The 20,381-nt window shown below is 44.6% G+C and overlaps 1 protein-coding gene across 2 annotated transcripts in view; it reads left to right on the plus strand.

Annotated features, from left to right (window-relative positions):
- The first annotated feature begins 3,804 nt into the window (after positions 1-3,804).
- The window catches only part of STAMBPL1 (STAM binding protein like 1), a 40,640-nt gene continuing 24,063 nt past the window's right edge, over positions 3,805-20,381 (plus strand). Inside the window, exon 1 of one of the 2 annotated variants that reach the window (XM_074959028.1) lies at positions 3,805-3,918. The gene's annotated coding sequence lies outside the window, so the exon portion shown is untranslated. The remainder of the gene's footprint in view (positions 3,919-20,381) is intronic. The other variant, XM_074959029.1, reaches the window with a different exon arrangement.

Below are 20,381 nucleotides of genomic sequence, written 5' to 3' on the forward strand. Positions count from 1 at the left end.
TTCCTTTTCTGACCTGTGTGGAGGGGCAGGCCATTGGAAAGAGGAAGGACAAATTTTATATTTTCTATTTCACTTGAACTAATTAGAACTAGCTGCTGCGGTCACTTTGCTTTCATGTTGCTTCTTGTTCCCCTGTTCTTCGTCTGGATTTTATCTGTTTAGGCCCAGATCATACAACTGAATCCACACAGTCAATAGGGCTCTGAGCAGGCACAAAAGTCCACTCATGGAACCATTTGCAGGATCCAGGGTCTAAGGCCTGCAGAGGGCCCAATCTCTCAGATGTATACATGTGCTTAACTTTGTGCACTGAATAGTCCCATTGATTTCAATAGGTCTGTTCACAGTTGGGGGGGAAGCTCCCTTTTATGGACACTCAGCCAACCAGTAGCTATAAAATCCCTCTTAGTAGCTGTTCTCTAATTTCTCTACCTGTAAAGGGTTAAAAAGTCTCACTGCTATGCATCGGTAAAAGGAAGTGAGTGGGTACCTGGCCAAAAGAGCCAATGGGAAGGCTAGAACTTTTTAAAATTGAAACAAGACTCCCCTTTTGTCTGTCTGTGGTTCTCCGGGGGAGAGGCAGACAGGGCAACAGCTATGCTGTAAGAAGCTTGGGGCCAGATATGAAAGAATCATCAGTAGGATTTGTAGAAACTACTCATTTAAAACCCCAGATATGTAAGTAGATTAGGAATGTCTAGGAAGATGCAATTAGGTTTATCTCTTTATGGCTTGTGGACTCCTCTGAGCTAAACCCAGGTGCTTTTGTTTTGCTGGTAACCTTTAAGCCGGACCTCAAGAAAGCTATTCTTCGTGCTTAATCCTTGCAGTTGGTCTTTAAAATCTAGCAATAGCCTGAGTTCCCAGATGTATTTTCTTTCTTTTTTTATTATTTTTTTTTACCTTTTTAAGGAACAGAATTGGATGTTTGTGTCTTAAGAGGTTTGTGCACCTTTAATTAGCTGGTGGCAACAGCTGATTTCCTCCCCCTCCCACCTTTCTCAGCTCTTCCCCAGCGGGTTGTGGGGTGAAAGGGCTTGAGGGTACCCCACAGGAAGGAATTCCCAAGTGCGCCTTCCTGGACTCTCCAAAGGGGTTCTGCACTTAGGTAGTGGCAGCATCTACCAATCCAAGGTTAGAGAAAAGCTGTAACCTTGGGAGTTTAATACAAGCCTGGAGTGGCCAGTATTAATTTTTAGAATCCTTGCGGGCCCCCACCTTCTGCATGCGAAGTGCCAGAGTGGGGAATTAGCAGTGACAACAGTGCATAAGGTTTTAAGCACACATGTAAATCTTTGCAGAATCAGGGCCTTAAATTGAAAACTCTACAGTCAGCTGACACATCAGCTTAAGCACTTTGCACATACTGTATTGGGTATTAATTAAATAATAGTATCAATATGAGATATAATAACCTGCTCTGTATTACTGTTAGCACTGCAGACATAGAGGGTTTCTAAGGAGAGCATACTTGCTAGTACAGTACATAAGAATGGCCATACTGGGTCAGACCAATGGTCTATCTAGCCCCATATCCTGTCTTCCAATAGTGGCCAATGGCAGGTGCTACAGAGGGAATGAACAGAACAGGCACTCAGTGGGTAATCTATCCCGTCATCCATTCCCAGCTTCTGGTGGTCAGAGGCTAGAGACACCCAGAGCATGGGGTTGCATCCCTGACCATCTTGGCTAATTGCCACCTATCCTCCATAAACTTATCTCAGTTTTTTTAAAACCTTAGTATAGTTTTGGCCTTCACAATACCCCTGGCAATGAGTTCTACAGGTTGACTGTGCATTGTGTGAGGTACTTCCTTTTGTTTTAAACATGCTATCTATCAATTTCATTGGGTGACCCCTGGTTCTTGTGTTATGTGAAGGTGTAAATAACATCTCTTTATTCACTTTCTCCAATCACAATTTTACAGACCTCTATCATAATATCTTTAGTCATCTTTTTCTAAACTGAAAAGTCCAAGTCTTGTTAATCTCTCCTCATATGGAAGCTGATTTAATTGGGGATTGGTCCTGCTTTGAGCAGGGGGTTGGACTAGGTGACCTCCTGAGGTCCCTTCCAACTCTGATATTCTATGATTCTAAGCTGTTCCATACCCTTAATCATTTTTGTTGCTCTTCTCTGTACCTTTTCCAATTTTATATTTTGTGAGAGGGGGTGACCAGGACTGCTTACAATATTCAAGTTGTGGGTGTACCACTGATTTACACAGTGGTGTTATAATCTTTTCTGTTTTATCTATCCCTTTCCTACTGGTTCCTAATATTGTTAGCTTTTCTGACTGCTGCTGCACATTAAGAAGTATGCGCCAAGAGTATAAACAAGGAGAGTCAAGAGAGAAAATTATGCTAGGGCTACTGTTACAGCACAGGACACCTGCACTTTATCAGCTATCCAACCTGTCTAATCTGGGTACTTATAATTTATTACCAGAGAGAGAGTAAAGTCCCTTCCTTTCTCATTCTTCTGAAGCTAATCTTCTTGCTTGCCGGATTCATATAGTGGTATGTTTCACAGTAACAGCCGCATTAGTCTGTATTCGCAAAAAGAAAAGGAGTACTTGTGGCACCTTAGAGACTAACCAATTTATTTGAGCATAAGCTTTCGTGAGCTACAGCTCACTTCATCGGATGCATCACCAATTTATTTGAGCATAAGCTTTCGTGAGCTACAGCTCACTTCAGCGGCTGCATCCGATGAAGTGAGCTGTAGCTCACGAAAGCTTATGCTCAAATAAATTGGTTAGTCTCTAAGGTGCCACAAGTACTCCTTTTCTTTTTGCATATAGTGGTATGTTTATTTTCATTAAACTGCCTCCTGTGTGTTGCCTTTTCTCCTAACACATTTCTCAACATGTTATTTCTTTAGTTCATACATTGTCCTTTAAAAAAAATTTTATTTTTTTTTACATTTTGCAGACAAAACACATAACATACCAGTCCATAAATACATTTTATTAAGTCTTTGGTTAACTGAATTAGCACACTGAACCCAGAGAAGGTGAATGGAACAGATGAGACACACCATTGAGGGCCCAGTGCCCCCCACCAGCCTGACGTGGGCCGTGATCCTGCAAATACTTGCAAACCTGAATAGTCCTGATCAGGCGAGTCCCTCCACTGAACCGGTCCTGCCTGGGCGCACTTATTCACAGTGCAAGTGTCTGCAGGCTCATCAGGCCCTTGCCAGGACGGTCCACACAAGGTCTGGTAGGAGGCGGCCAGGGGACAAGATGGGAACTCGGTGCGAGGCGGGGGCTTTGCCTTGCCCCAGACCTGTCCCCTGCGGGCATCGCCTCCAGCCGGCCTCCCGCGGCGGGGGCTAGCCCTGCCCTGTGCTTTAGGGGCGGCTCCCCCGCCGGGGTCCAGCTCTGGCGCTGGCTCCAGGGGGGAGGACCGAGCCCCGTGTCTCCCAGGCGGCGTTTCCAGGCTCGCTCCCTGCAGCCGGACCGGCAGCGGGGAGGGGGAGGCTGTTCCTGCCATGCTGCTTCCTGAGTGGTAGGGCGGGCTGCAGAGCTCCTCCTCCCCGTGCCTGGGGCCGCGGCTCAGCTCACTGCGGCGGGCTCGCGTCGGTAGCCGCCGAAGCGGCTCTCCTCTGCAGCAGGGGCTGGGGGCGCCTGTGCCCCGCACCGCCTTGGGCGTGGGGCGGCCCGGCCCTGCTGCTGCTGAGGGGGAGGGGACGCCCTGCCTGCGCGCTCAGCTCGCTGACGCGCCCGGGGGGACGCAGGTGGCCGGGCAGGGCATCCCCCTACACCGGGAGCTGGCCGCGGGGAGCGCCCGCCTCAGGCTCGGCCCCTCGCATCGCGTCCCGCTGCAACGCGCCTGCCGCTCGCAGCCGCCGCCGCCGCCGTCCAGCGGATGCGAGCCCCAGCCGCCTGCGCCGGGGGACCAGCCCGGCTTCCTGGTAAGAGCCTCCCCCTCGCGCCATCTGCCTCTCGCTCCAGGGCGCGCAGCGCAGGGACTGGGGCGCCGCCGCCGGCTGCGAGGAGGGTCCGCCCGGCCGCCCCTCCCCTGCTGAAGGTGGCAGATGCGCTCGGAGCTGGCGTGGGATGCGCTGGTGGGAAACGAAACCTACCGCCTCTGGGGGTTGCTGGTAAGGGGGGGGGGAGGGTAAGGCAGAAATTTCCTCCCTAAAGGGTCAGGAGCAGTAGGAGACGGCATCCTCCTATTGTTATTGGCTGTACGTGTAGTAATGGCCCATTGGGTAGCCAGGGGTGCAGTCCCTGTCATAGGTGCTGGAACTAGGCGTCCTGACACACCCCCTGCCCCCCCCAGCTTCAAGTGGTTTCCATTATATCCAGGGTTTACAGTTTGGTTCAGTGGCTCTCGGCATCAGCACCCCCACTCGTACAAATTATTCCAGAGCCCCTGGCCCCCGTAGGCAGCCGCAGTCAGGAACGTCCCCGGTCTATTAGCGATGGCATCCTGTTGTACCAGCCCTGTGGTGGGGTGCTGAGAGCCATTGAACCAAACTGTAAAGCCTGTGTGTAATGGAAACTACTTGGGGAGAGGCAGCACCTCCGGGACCCCCCAGTTCCAGCACCTATGCCCTGTGGAAAACAACAGCCATAGGATGGCACCAATAGCGTGCACCTGGAGAAACTCTGAATAGCATAACCCTGGGGCAGAAAAGGGGTCAACATCCTTGTTAGCTCTGGATGTGCCAGGACTCGGAGCACGGCTGAGGCATGGCCAGCTCTGACATGGTGTCATAACTTATGACACTACATTTTGCAGGGCTTGTAGTAGGAATGGGCCAAATTCTGCCCTCTAGTGTAAATCTAGGAGCAAAGTTTGATCCAATATTCTTTAGTTTTTAAAAATATCATGGTAATAGATTTTTTTCTTTAATTGCACACATTCTTAGGCCATGTATATGGTCCGGGCACTATAGTGGCATAACTGCAAAGCGACTGCTATGCTGCTGTAGCATCATAGTATAGATGCTTTTTACATAGACGGAAGGGGTTTTTGGTCAATGCAGGTAATCCAGTTTTTCAGGAAGCAGTAGCTAAATTGATGGAAGAATTCTTCAATTCAACCCAGCTTCATCTACACCAGAGGTTAGGTTAGCTTAACTGTGGCACTCAGGAATGTAAATTTTTTCATACCCCTGATCAACATTGCTCTGTCAATCTAAATTTTAAATATAGACTAGACCTTATATATGTAGTCAAGCAAAGAACAGCAGCATCATGATTATAGATTTTTTTTTTAAATTACACACACAATCATGCAAAGAACATTATTAGTTTGGAAAGTGGAAGAAGAGGGTAAAAAGAATGAAATAGAAGCAATATTTATGTGTAGTGTCTGGAAACTTGAGACTTTTAAAGTATGCAGGTTCTTGTACCATGGTCCATCACCCTAGTATAGGGGTGGGTAAACTACGGCCCGTGGGCCAGATCCAGCCCGAGGGACTGCCACCCCTGTGTTGCCACAGGCCCCACACTGCTGCTGGAAGTGGCCGGCACCATGTCCCTGCGGCCTCTGGGGGGCAGGCGGGAGCAGAAGACTCTGCCTGCTGCCCTCGCCTGCAGGCACTGCCCCCCACAGCTCCCATTGGCTGGCAATGGGGAACCGCAGCCAATGGGAGGTACTCGCAGGCGAGGGTGGCGTGCGGAGCCCTCTGCCCTCCCTCCCCCAGGGACCGCAGGGGCATGGTGCCAGCTGCTTCCGGGAGCGGCGTGGCAGAGGGCCAGGGCAGGCAGGGAGCCAACCTTAGCCCCACTGCCACCCTGGAGCTGCTCCAGGTAAGCGGCGCCGGGCCGAAGCCTGAACCCCTCCTGCACCCCAACCCCATTCCCTGAGCCCCTTGGTACATCCCGCACCCCTCCTGCACCTCAGCCCCTTCACCTGAGCCCCTTTCTGCACACCGCACCCTCTCCCACACACCACACTCCCTCCAGCACCCCAACCCCCGCCCCAGCCCTACATTCATGGCCCTGCATACAGTTTCCCCACCTAGATGCGGCCCTCGGGCCAAAAAGTTTGCCCACCCCTGCCCTCGTATCTAAGTGCCTTCCAGTGGTGCATTAAGCAATGTGACTAACATCTGTCATGTGTTTGTTCTCTCATGCTCTCCCCAGGGGGAAAAGTGTGTAGTAGAGTGTTTTGTTTTGGAATTTATTTAAATACATTTATTTAAATATTCACACATGCTATGTATTTGTCAGAGAAGGTAAGGCCAAAGAAATGTGCCTTGCACTTGAAATGGAAGGTTTATTATGGTTCTTATTTCTTGGGAGAGTTCATTTCAAAGTCTTGGGCTGGCCCCCAAGAAAGCTTTGTCTCCTGCACAGATGAGCTTTACCCTTAATATGAGTTTAATTGTCTCAGTGGAGCGCAGTTGTTGATCATGTTACGTACTGGGGCAACAGAAGGTCCCTAAAAGCGAAGGGAGCCACAGGCACCCGAACCATCTTTCCAAGTCTCAATGTTTCCCCTTCTCCCCAAGCACCCATGCTGCCTCTTCCCTCGAGGCCCCACCCACCACTCACTCCTCTTCGCCCCCCGTCGCTCACCCTTATGGCTGGTAAAAAGTGGGGGGCATAGCCCTCCCACTTTTAATAATGATGGGGCCATGGCCTCTTGGCTCCCCCTGTTCCAGCACCTCTGGTATGCATGCTGGAGCTTAAATGGATCTTTTAGATATCCTGGGCGCAGGGAGCAGTTGAACATAAAGGCTAAGACCTTGAACATGATTCAGTATTCTATGAAAAGTCCTTATAGGGAATGGAGGACAGGTTTTAGCTTTTACGGTAGCCTATGTTGCTGAGTGTTGCAGGGCTGGAGCACCCACGGGGAAAAAGGCAGCCAAGTTCCCCTCCCACACCCCCTCTCCCGACCACCGGTGACCCTGCCAATCAACTCCTCCCCCTCCCTCCCAATGCCTACCACAGATCAGCTGTTCTGCGGCGTGCAGGAGGCACTGGGAAGGAGGAGTTGGGATGGGGCATGCTCAGGGGAGGGGGCAGAAGGAAGCAGGGAAGAGGCGAAGAGGGTGCAGGAAGAGGCAGGGTGAGGGTTGGGGGAAGGGGTGGAGGGGGGGCAGGAGGAGGTGGCGAGATTGGGGGGGATGGGGTGGAGTGGGGGTGGGGCCTGGGGCTGAGCACTCCTGGGGAAAATTAGAAGCTGGCACCTGTGGTCCCATAGCCATCTTGAGATGGTAGAAAATGTTTCTTGTAGATGCTGCTTAGTTATAATTGCACAAATTTTACTGAACATATTACAGATAATATTGTGCCAATTAAAATAATTGTAAACATGAGATTTTTATTTTAAAATACTGTGATAATGAAATAAATAATGGGATGTAATGGCTTGATCCTGCAAACATACATACGAGTAACTCTACTGAAGTGACTTCTCATGTGAGTTAACTTGCATGCATAAAATACGTGCAACATGAGGTCGTAAGGCATTTCCTGGAAATTGATTACCATCTTAGGGAAAATTGATAGCCCAAGGTGAAAAGTTATAATTAAATCCTGGGCTGTTGAGGGAATGACAAGGCAAATTTTGTTAAAGAAACTGTAAAAAAAGTTTGATAAAAATAAACACTGAGCCTTTGTTTTCTTTAACATTTAAACAAACAGGTTTCTTTGTACTTGTCTGACTCAGATGTTATTTCCTTGTCAAATGTTATATTGATATTGTGTGTTACTTTCTAATACATGTATTTTTCTTTATTTTTAATAAATAGATAAATGTTAATCTTTCAGAAAAATTTTCTGGTCACAATTTCCAGTGTTAATGACATTATCACTTCATTATATCAAAGCAATGGGTGCTTGCTTCTAAGATTCCTGGTAGTTGGATATTATTTCCTGATTAAAAATGAATCAGAAACCAGCTTAATATTATTTTTAAATAATACTTTTGTCAATAGGATGATTTTTGGTTGATTAAGGGAAAATGTTTTCTGCCTGTTCTTCCATTAAAGTATTGGAGAATTAGGGATACAGCTCCTATAAACAGTAGCTACCAATGTAAATCTCCAAGCTGATGGTGGCGAAGGGAGGGATTATCACAATACCCCAATCTTATTTATTAATTTTATTTATTGGTGACTGGAAGAGGAGACCAGTATTGATCATATATCCTATATGAATGCAACATTATACAGAATAATAGCTTACATTTATGAGCAGTTACATTATTTTCTTTTAGTTCTCTGTTGGTAAATTGTAGATTCTTCTGTAGCTCTGATTATCAGGTCAGAGGAATTGTGCAATATGGGTATTACTGAAGTAGAACACCTTTGTTTTAGGAAAGAAAAGTTAATTGTGCCATTACTACCCATTGACACAAATGTCTAGTTTCCCACAGAATTGGTTGAATAATGTTTGTTAAAAAAATTATTTGACAGAAATGATACGTGGTGAATATTTTTTTAAATTATTTGCCTGGCTCTGTTAAGTAGTCTAGAAGTATAATCCAGTCACAAGTTCCTTAAAAACACTATTCACAAGCCAAATTTAAAAGGATGTACTTTGCTCCCATTTTTTTTAAAGTACATGTTTACCCTACCTGTATATAAAATGAATTAACCACTAATCAAAGTGCCTGAAATCAAAAGGACTACTGATGTGCTTAAAGTTAAGCATGTATTTAAGTGTTGGGAGAGTTGTGGCCAGAATTCACACACACAGCAGATATATAAAAAATTAAGTGTTACAAATGTCTGCCAATTTCTTTTTGGTAAGAAAAATAGTACTTGTTAAAACACTCTAAATTCTTCTGTACATGACTTTCAGTGTGCTTATAAGCATGAAATATTCTAAATCATCTAGGTCAGAGGTTCTCAAACTGTGGTCCATGGACCACCAGTGGTCTGCAAGCTCCATTCAGGTGGTCCGTGGATAGTTCCCTCTAAGGTGCGCATCTGGATGGCCGCACGTGAGAGAATGAAGGGCAGGCGTGGCTCCACTAATTAGGTGCCTGGACCCTGGAGAAATTGCACATGTAAGGTGAGGTGGTGGCCTTCAGGGGAATAGGGGGTAGGTGGGAGGGGGCAGTAGGGTGAGAAGAGGGGGTGGGGGGAATTTGGGATGTACAGGGCTGTGGCAGCCAGAGAAAGAGGTGACTTTCCCTAGCTCCAGGGCTGCGGCTGCCGGGGAGAGACGGCCCTCCTTCCCAGCCCCAGCTTGGAGGCTGCTGTGGCCGGGGAGAGAGGGCACATCCATCGCGTTAGAAAGGTAAAACTACTGATATGAAAATATGAGTTGTGTGCTTTTATTTGTAGAACAAAAAAAGTTTATTATTATTATTTATTACTATTATGTGTTTGTTAGCGCTTTTATCCAAAGCGCTTTACTATAGTTAGCTAATGATACAAACAACATTTGGAAAGCTCATTAAGTGGTCCTCAGCAATTTTCAAGTGGTCTGCAGAAAAAAAAAAGTTTGAGAACCACTGATCTAGGTTTTATTGTGGATCATCAGTTGCATCTGTTAAAATAACATATTGGTCTTTATTTTTGTCTCTTTGATTGTTTTGCTTAATGCTGCTAGACCACAATTTTTGTTGTCATAAACTTAATATTTTAGAAGTAAATCCATGCTTTCAAGAGGGACTCCAACCGCCCTTTACTCAAAATCATGAAAGAGCAAGCCATTTAAATAATTAATTCTTTTGAAATCAATTAACTGTATTGTCTTGATGTCAAACATATTTAAACCTTGTGCCACGCACGCATGATTGATCTGGTAATGGCTGTACTGTAGTCATCAACCAGGTTACCCAAAGGGTGGGGTGTTATCAGCATTGTCGCCTGTGCTGCACTCACTCACTCCTGATAATTTTATTTGCTAAAATCTATTAGAACTGATGTCCCCAAATTACCTTCACTTCTCCAAATTGGAGGGCTCACAACCAACATGACCACTTAGTATTACTCATTGCATTCACTGAAACTCAGTACTACTTTAAAGGTGAAGTTGTAAAAGGAAGATCTGCCTATTTCAGCTATTTATTTTTTATCACAACTGCATCTAAAATGCTAGTACCATAGAGTAACAACTATATTTTTTGCTCAAACGTGAGAATTCAAGAATAGTCCAGAAGGAAGACAGGCAGTCCTTAAGAAAGAAGTATGAAATAAAAAAGTTTACCAACCTGCAGATCCTGCATGTTCAGTCATGTTCCTTTCATCATCTTCAGTGCAGCTTCCTCCTGAGAAGGAACACTTCTCATGATGTTGTTTCATTCAGGCTACCAGGCCTTGCATTTCTTTGTTGCACTGTTTGCATTTTGCATGCATGCCTGTCTTACCCACAGGTAACTTCATTAAAATATTCCCAAATTGGGTCTCTTTTACAGCCTGCTGCCATTATAGGTTTTCCCTTCTAGTGAGAGAATGGTATGGAAGATCTCAAATCGGAAAGACCTCAAGACTTCTGGTATATGCTGCTCAAATAGTTTCACTTTTGTTTCTACCGCCTGTCCCTCCCTTCTCACATTTATCTCCAGACTTCTTCTCCTTGTCCAGATTTATTCCGCCCCAACAATCTTCTGTTTATTGAACTTTTTGAAACTTTGCACTTAGAATCGTAGACTTTAAGGTCAGAAGGGACCATTATGATCATCTAGTCAGACCTCCTGCACAACGCACCCACCCACTCCTGTAACAAACCCCTAACTTATGTCTGAGCTATTGAAGTCCTCAGATTGTGGTTTAAAGACTTTGAGGTGCAGAGAATCCTCCAGCAAGTGACCCGTGCCCCACGCTACAGAGGAAGGCGAAAACCCCCAGGGCCTCTGCCAATCTGCCCTGGGGGAAAATTCCTTCCCGACCCCAAATATGGCGATCAGCTAAACCCTGAGCATGTGGGCAAGACTCACCAGCCAGACACCCAGAGAGAGGTAAGGGATTTACTCTGTGTACACAAATTTGCAGAGGGACAATAGGGTTGAGGTCTGTTATTTCTCACCTCTCTATATTATTTATTTATTTATTTAAAAACATTTTTGCTGTTAACAAGCATGTTATCTCTGGAGACACAAATCCACAGTTTGAAAACTGCAAAACTAAGCATCTCTGATGGTATCTCCTAGACCAGGGGTTCCAAACTTGGTTCGCGGCTTGTTCAGGGTAAGCCCCTGGTGGGCCGCGAGACGCTTTGTTTTCCTGAGCGTCCGCAGGTACAGCCGCTCGCAGCTCCCAGTGGCTGTGGTTCGCTGTTCCCGGCCAGTGGGAGCGGGAAGCAGCGTGGGCCTGGCCATAGCTTCCCGCAGCTCCCATTGGCTGGGAACGGCAAACCGGAGCCACTGGGAGTGACGAGCGGCTGTACCTGTGGACACTCAGGTAAACAAAGCGTCTTGCAGCCTGCCAGGGGCTTCCCCTGAACAAGATACGAACCAAGTTTGGGAAACCCTGTTCTAAACTGAGCACTGAGTCCCATTGGGTAGATAGAAAGATTAACATAAATAATCTGTACAGAAGCCCCAGGAACCACATAAGATTGGACCCCTAATCCATGAACTATTGGAACTCATTCACAAAACTTTTCTTAAACGTTACATGAATATATCATCTAATACTATAGAATTTATCATCCCTATTCTATGATGAGAGATCTTTGAGCTATAATGTATCTTAATTAAAACTATCGTTAGGTTTTTTTCCTCAAAAAGCATTTTATCAAAAAAATCCGATTTAAATTAAAAATATCCATTTAAAAAAAATTTTTTTTTAAATCATTGATTTTTATCCACCCAGCCTAGGAGCACTATTCATAGACCATGACCTGACTGTGCTAAGGCATCCTCCCTGAAGAGGATAGGGATATTGCCTTGAAACTATGCAACCTGCAAATCTGCAAGGAATGCTGCTTCCAACACAGCAGGTCCTAGCAGTCTATGAAGTGTGCCAGTCCCTCCATGCTGCTCTTTGCCCCTTTCTTGTTTCCCTTTGCAGTGCAGGTCCCTCACCCCTTAGTAGGTTACAAGACACAGTATGAAGATTAATTTTGCAAGTGGTATTTTAACTTCGTTGATGCTGGTGGCACCATTTCTGGTGATATTTCTGCTGCTTAGTCAAGGAGTTTGTCATGCGAAAATGACTGTTGCTTTGGCTTCCCCCACACTCTGGCCTGACATGCCTCTCCTTAATCTGTGATGCCCTGCCTGTGTAGTGGTCTTGTGAAGGGACTTTAGCAGGTCTCTGAGGGGAAGGAGGCTGATGAATTTTAGCTGACACTGCTACTCTAGCCCATTTTCCTTGATTTTGGGGTCTTATCTGCCACTCTGTGCCTCTTTGTTTTCCTTTGTATTGCAGGAGGGGATCTTGACTGTGGGATTTTACAGGCATAATTTTGATGGACCACTGGAAAGATGGTGTAACGAAGCATGTAATGTAAATATATTTCAGTGAATGGCTAGTTAGAATGTTGTTACTCCTAAAGGAATATCTGCTTCGTGAAATCCTGGCACTGGTGATATTTTATCAATGTAGTAAAAAATCCTTTTCTGCTTGTCTTTTGAGATCTTTGTGCAATGTTATCTGAGGAAAAAAATACAACTTTTAGTTTGACACCACAAGTCAAGAAAAGAAGAATTCTCTTAATAACTTACATGTTAGTGGCCAGCAGTTAGCATTCTGAAAGCTTTCCCTTAGAAGTGACCAGCTGCTTGCCCCCCGATAAAGAAACTGTTGCAGAGTACAGTATCTTAATACATTTGAACCCAGTCATGACTGTTTCAGAAAGCTCAGATGAACAGGCATTGTGTGGGTTTTCCATAGTTTCTGGGAAGGCATCCATTCCCCTCCCGCACTAAACCTCTGGATCACACCACAGCCACTACTACAGCCTCAGGGCCCTTCGCTCATCCAGGATGGGATGAGACATTAATTTCTCAGTGGATCAACTGGCTGCACACTTCCCCCAAAGGATGCCTTTTTTGCCTTCAGAATTTGGCCCTTTAGTGAACGAGCTTATGATCATTTGCTTCTTCAGTAGCTTCAATATAAAGGTGGAGAGCATGTGTACTAATATGTAGCTATTTATGTATAAGTCCCCAGCTGTCTTCATTAGAAACTATATGCACATAAAGAATGTAGGATAATTATTAAAAATATGTGTTTTGTTTGAAATGCCAGTTAAAATACTAAGATTTGGAGAGCCAAAGTTCTGTTCTGGAGGTCACAGTCTCGTTATCAACTCCAACTAAAGTAAATAAGTATCTGGGGACAGCATTTGGTTGTAAGAGCATTTGGTTTTAGTTGGTTTGGCTGTGACCCCACAGGGATAGGGGATGCTGGTTTCAACCCCCTATTCTAGTAGGGTCATCTGTGCTGGAGGGTGGGTGGTATCACTGGGGATGCCATCAAGGAAGGGTATCTTTAATTTATGATGAGATCTCTGTAGGTGCAATCTTGGCAAGAGCTGCACAGCAGATGTCTTGAAACCAGAAATAAAAAGTTGACTACTTGTCTTGCTGTTGTCTGTGTTCATGGAGTGTCAGGAATCTTAGCGCTGCCCCTGTGCCAGACTGGGCTCTGCTTGCTTTCTGGGCCACACTTCTCAGCTGTGTTCTCCCCATCCCACAGCAGCTTCCCCTCCACTTCTGGATGGAGACATGACCAATTCTACACATCATTGTGTTTTAATTCTTCATTTTAATCAAGTAGGACCTGTAATAGTGTTGGGGGGGAGGAGGCTTAAAAAGTGGTGTAGTCATTAGAAACTTTATATGTGATGTATTATTAGAGCTGAGCTTCACAACCTTATGTATAAAAATAGATGAAGATTAGAGTCCTGCTTTACACTTTAAAGCGATGTAGAATGAGGTTTACTACTGTCTTTGTCAATGAATTCAAATTTCCCTTTACAATGACTGGAATTTCTGTTTTTTTACCAGTGATAATTTTTCTTTTGCCTACTAAGCCATTTCGCATAGCAACTGTATCAATATGAAAAGGAGTACTTGTGGCACCTTAGAGACTAACCAATTTATTTGAGCATAAGCTTTCGTGAGCTACAGCTCACTTCAGCTAAGGTGCCACAAGTACTCCTTTTCTTTTTGCGAATACAGACTAACACGGCTGCTACTCTGAAACCTGTATCAATATGCTGAATTGTAAACCTGTATCCAGAATTTTTCCGTTTCATCTATCTACCTCTGTTAACAATTGATTTCAGCGGCTTGGTCCAGTGATCTATGAATTGAGCTTGTAGATACCACAAGGCAGGACAAAACTTAAACAATACAGGCCTCATAAAGTTAAGAATGCATGGAATAATCTGGGAATATAAAGATAACTTTAATATGTTGTTGTGAGTGCCCAATATAGCAAATGAATGGTCTGTGATTTACATTGGGTGGAAATGAGAAAAGCAGTAGTTAATGAGAAACTAGTTTTATTATCATGGACACGCAGTACAGCTGAGTAAAAATTGTGTTGTCATTCTCCAGATTGCTGATAACTTGATTAGTGTGCTATTAGCAGTATTGCAGCTGGATATCAGAGCCTTTGGACACACTATCTGTAACAAATCTTTCTCATTGTATTGCTGAAGCCTGTCTCTTAAAGAGTCCTTCTTAAAGTGGTAACAGTGATATGTAAAAAGTGAATCTGTTCCAGGAAGAAATCTGTTGTTAGAAAATAGATAAAATAGATGATCTTGCGCCAAAAATGTCACATCTGAATTGAACTTCAGTAGCTTTCTTACTCTGAAGAATTGCAGACTAACTTTAAAGTATAAGTCTTGGAAGGGCTTATTACACCCTTTTGGCTGCTTTTAAGGAAAAATCTATTTTAATTTCACTCACGTTTTCTTGTAGAAGTGAGGTTGAATTGTGTGACTGTAAAGAATAGCAGAGAGGTTTAATCTCTTGGACAAATGGCTCCAGGCTTATACCCCCTTGCACTACACATAGGGTCCTCTCCAGGTAGGATCTCCCCCTTTGTGCTAATTTGCCATTGTGGTGCAGGAGGGGGCTCTGGGCTGGGGTAGGGAGTTGGGATGTAGGGGTGGTGAGGGCTCCAGCTAGAGGTGCAGGCTCTGGGGTGGGGCTGTGGATGAGGGGTTTGGGGTGCAGGAGGGAGCTCCAGGCTGGGGCTGAGGGGTTCAGAGGGTGGGAGGGGGATCAGGGCTGGGGTAGGGGGTTGTAGTGTGTGGGGAGGGGGAGGGCTCCAGCTGGGGGTACAGACTCTGTGGTGGGGCTGGGGATGAGGGGTTTAGGGTATAGGAGGGTGCTCCGGGCTGGGACCAAGGCGTTCGGAGGGTGGGAAGTGGATCAGGGCTGGGGCAAGGGGTTGGGGCACAAGAGGGTGTCAGGGGTGCAGGCTCCGGGCGGCACTTACCTCAAGCAGCTCCCAGAAGCAGCGGCATGTTCCCCCTCCGGCTCCTATGCAGAGGCACGGCCAGGTGGTTCTGTGCGCTGCCCCGTCCGCAGGCATCACCCCCACAGCTCCCATTGGCCGCAGTTCCCGGGCAATGGGAACTGCGAAGCTGGCACTTGGAGCAGGTGCAGCGTTAGGAGCTCCCTGGCTGCCCCTACACATAGGAGCTGAAGTGGGGACATGCCGCTGCTGCCAGGAGCCACGCTGAGCCATAGCAGGCAGGGAGCCTGCCTTAGCCCTATTGTGCCGCTGACAGGACTTTGAATGGCCCTGTCAGCAGTGCTGACCGGAGCCGCCAGGGTCTCTTTTTGATTGGGCGTTCCGATCGAAAAACGGACACCTGGCAACCCTAGAGAGGTTATGCACAGAGGAGATGGCAAAGACTGGGCAGATGTGGGTGGAGACTGGGATGAAACACTTCATCTCTCTTCTGGTTCGTGGAAATTAGATGTAAAGAATATAATTCTGACCACTAGAATGTCTCTTGTATTGCTCCCCAGCTTTCCAGTGGGGGTGGCCATAGGGACTGCCAGGGCTCAAGGGAGACCCTGCTAGTCAGTTCACATGGTGTTGTGCTGCTGACTAGGAACACTAGTTGCAGAGCCATCATGGAGGCAAGGTTCTCTAAATGGATAGCATAGATTCCTGGGTATCATCCAGACTTATCTTCCATCTAAATTAACAGAACACTGCTAGTGTGGGCCCAAAGAGTTAAAGGTGCCAGCTGCTGTCCACTATTAAACACTTTGGCACACAAAGAGTTCAGCCTGCTTAGTTCCATGGCAAACACGCTAGAAAATTAATCAGTCATGACTCATGGACAGATGCTTTTGAACGGTTGTTTGGCCACAATGGCTACTGCTCTGGATCCTGACTTGCCGCCATGGGCAGAGACATCATTTGGTTGGTCTGGTCAGGTCCCTCTCCTTTACTGGTCCTTCTCTGGCTGAGCAGAACTGGATAGGCTGTCTCATCTCGCCATGATGGTGCCATGCAGTTAATTTCAGGATCAGGTGAAAAGCTGAGAGAGAGAGGATAGGTGGAAGATGATAACTGGCTCTGTGGATGAGGGGAAAGCAATGGACTGTTATTCCTTGACTTCAGCAGAGCTTTTGATACTGTCTCCCACAGTATTCTTGCCAGCAAGATAAAGAAATATGGGCTGGATGAATGGACTATAAGGTGGCTAGATCATCAGGCTCAACGGGTAATGGTCAATAGCTCCATGTCTAGTTGGCAGCCAGTATCAAGCGGAGTGCCCTGGGGCTGGTTTTGTTCAGTATCTTCATTAATGATCTGGAGGATGCTGTGGATTGCACCCTCAACAAGTTTGCAGATGACACTAAACTGGGAGGAGCGGTAGATATGCTGGAAGGTAGGGATAGGATACAGAACGACCTAGACAAATTAGAGGCTTGGGCTAAAAGAAATTTGATGAGGTTCAACAAGGACAAATGCAGAGTCCTGCACTTAGGACAGAAGAATTCCATGCACTGCTACAGACTAGGGACCGACTGGCTAGGCAGCAGTTCTGCAGAATAGGACCTAGGGGTGACAGTGGACGAGAAGCTGGATATGAGTCAACAGTGTGCCCTTGTTGCCAAGAAGGCTAATGGCATTTTGGGCTGTATAAGTAGGAGCATTGCCAGCAGATCGAGGGACGTGATTGTTCCCCTCTATTTGGCATTGGTGAGGCCTCATCTGGAGTACACTGTCCAGTTTTGGGCCCCACACTGCAAGAAGGATGTGGAAAAATTGGAAAGAGTCCAGCGGAGAGCAACAAAAATGATTGGGGGGGCTGGAGCACATGACTTATGAGGAGAGGCTGAGGGAACTGGGATTATTTAGTCTGCAGAAGAGAAGAATGAGGGGGGATTTGATAGCTGCTTTCAACTACCTGAAAGGTGGTTCCAAAGAGGATGGATCTAGACTGTTCTCGTGGTACCAGATGACAGAACAGGGCGTAATGGTCTCAAGTTACAGTAGGGGAGGTTTAGGTTGGAATTAGGAAAAACTTTTTCACTAGGAGGGTGGTGAAGCACTGGAATGCGTTACCTAGGGAGGTGGTGGAATCTCCTTCCTTAGAGGTTTTTAAGGTCAGGCTTGACAAAGGCCTGGCTGGGATGATTTAGTTGGGGATTGGTCCTGCTTTGAGCAGGGGTTGGACTAGATGACCTCCTGAGGTCCCTTCCAACCCTGATATTCTATGATTCTAAGATAGCATGGGCCGGGGCCAGAGTTGGGAGACAGGCTGTGCAAAAAGGGGCACATGAAGGAAGGGAAGACAGAGCAGGATCTCACCTGTATCAGGTTGGGACCCTCACTGATGCAGCAGTGATAGTGAGGAGCGTGCCAATTTCTGGGCATTATAATGAAAAATCTCTTCAGTGGCTGTTGTAGTGTTGGTAGTCGTGTTCCTCCCACCCCCAAAAAAATCTTTTAAAGGGCCCCAAAAAGGGGTGAAAATGGAATAGCTCATGCCCTCATTATTTTGTCCACCAATTAGGTCTAATTTCTGGTCCCACCCGCCTCTTGTTTACCAAACATGATCTTAATACAGTCCTTGGGCAGTATCAATAGACCTCTTTGTTTAAATTAATTTAGTCTTTTTATCTCCTTCTCTCATCTTTGTCTAAAACAGGCTGTTGCTCTCTTTATGCTAACTGAATCATTCTGGTAGTGAACACTTACTCCAAAAGCCCATGTTTATTTATAGACAGCCATCTTCTGTGCAGACTTAACTGTTAGAAGGCAGCTGTTGCTGTTTTGATTATCTTCAAGTAATCTATAAAGACAGAGTTTCTGTCCCATGACTTAGATTTTCCAAGAAGCCTACATTATTTAGGTGCCTACCTCCTAGTGAAATGCAGTGGAAGATGGGCACTAAACTTCCTTTGGCTCCTTTGAAATGCTCAGCCAACCTGTATTTTCTGTACAAACTATTTATTTTTACTCTTGGGTTTGATACAGTGGATTTTAAAAATGTAGGGCAATGCCAGGCCACTAATTTTTAAGAACACCACCCATGGTAATCATGGTCTTATTTAAAAGTTGTTGAGACAGTTTGGGCCTGTAATTAGGAGTTTAAAAGTTTCTTGTGTTTTTGTATTTTTCCTCATTAAATTGATGACTTCAGTAGTGACTGAACTCTTTTCCTAGATGCCCACTTTTACACTAGACGAAAATCTGCATTTTTTATACATCATGGTCATTATAACATTTGTAATAAAATTGTGGTGTGATGGGGTAGGTGGAGGGCAGAAATTGTAGGTACCATGCTCTTTGTGAGCATGTTGATGTTCTGCATGTAGCTACCAGTGGGACTAGGAGAATTTGCTTAATCATTATACGTATATGAAGAAATAGCCATTCAGTGATTATATAAATCCTTGTGTTCCATTTTGCTCAGGGCATTTAAGTAATCATTACATGGATTTGCACACAGTCTGGTTATTAATAAATAACTATACACTTGTTATGCAAATCTGATTACTCTCAGCCAATTGAAGTGTGCAGGATTGGATAAGTGAGAAATATGTCAGTAGATCTATAGCATTCCAACACTCTGACTGGCTGAGATGGTTCCCAATTAGTATAATGGCTCATATCCCCGGCATTGGGGGTTGGATTATAGTTTCACACAGGGTGGATTTGATTTAAATCAATTGATTTAAATCACAAGTCAGGAAGACTCGATTTAATCATGGATTTCTACATAAAAGTGCATTCTTGTTCGTTGTTATAACCTTAATACATATTCTTCACAACTCAGAGATAGATGTAAGTTTCATTTTTAGAAGGTGCAGACTATACATTTTTAAAGTGATTTATTTTGAAAACTTTTCAGATTAGTTTTACAGCTATATCAGAAAATGAATGATCGGTCATTTCATTTACCGAAGGTAATTGAAGCAGATATTTATGAAGTCATTGGGAGGTGAACTATCTCCAGTTCAACAGGTTAATCATTAATATTTGGAGGATTTTCTTGCCATGCTGTATTAGGAGGAGAATATCACCAGACAGACATTTAAACTGTTTTATTTAACTAAAACAACAATGTTATATATTCTGGATTTTTTTCTTCAACAGCAAACATAATATTTTAACAAAACGAGCATATGAATTTTTGAATTTAGTTAAACCTTCAAGTTTTTTAAAATCAGGTTTGTTTTTGTTAAAATTGTTTTTAACTAAAATAGTGAAATGAAATTTTATTATTATTTTTTTTTAAAAAAAAACACTTCGAAAAAACCTGAACAACCATTTTTGCTGTTAATAACAATGTTATCTCTGGAGACACAAATCCACAGTTTGAGAACTGCTAAACTAAGCATCTCTGATGGTATCTTCTGCACTGAGTCCTACTGGGTAGATAGAAAGATTAACCTAAATAATCTATACAGAAGCCCCTGGCACCGCATAAGATTGGGTCCCTAATCCATGAACTATTGGACATGAATATATTGTCTCACACTATAGAATTAGAATTTATAATCCCTATTCCACGATGAGATATCTTTAAGCTATAATGTATCTTAATTAAAACTATCTTTAGATAGGTTTTTTCTTCAAAAAGCATTTTATCAAAAAAATCTGGTGTTTTTTTTATTTATTTTTTAAATCATTGATTTTTATCCACCCTAGTTTTATATATTAACACAGTTGTTTTCTATATCTGAAAAATGAATAAAACTACACTCCATTTCACTTAAAGGGATTACACATTTGAATTTCTCCTTGATCGTGTAGAGTACTTCATTACTCTTATTATTAACTTGTATTTCAATAACAGAGGCCCTAATCTGGATAAGGGTACTTCTTTTGCTGTGCACTGTACAAACATATAGCATGTTCACGTGCAAATGCAAACAAAGCTGGCCAATGTCATTCTTTTTTTTTTTGTTTAAAGAGGCTTAATCTTCTATATAATAGTAGTCTCCTCATTATTCTCTACACTTGGATACATTGGTCAGAAAGCATATTAGAATCATTATAAAACATGTCAGTGTTTTTGT

This window comes from Natator depressus, chromosome 7, assembly GCF_965152275.1.
Source record: "Natator depressus isolate rNatDep1 chromosome 7, rNatDep2.hap1, whole genome shotgun sequence".
NCBI lineage: Eukaryota > Metazoa > Chordata > Testudines > Cheloniidae > Natator > Natator depressus.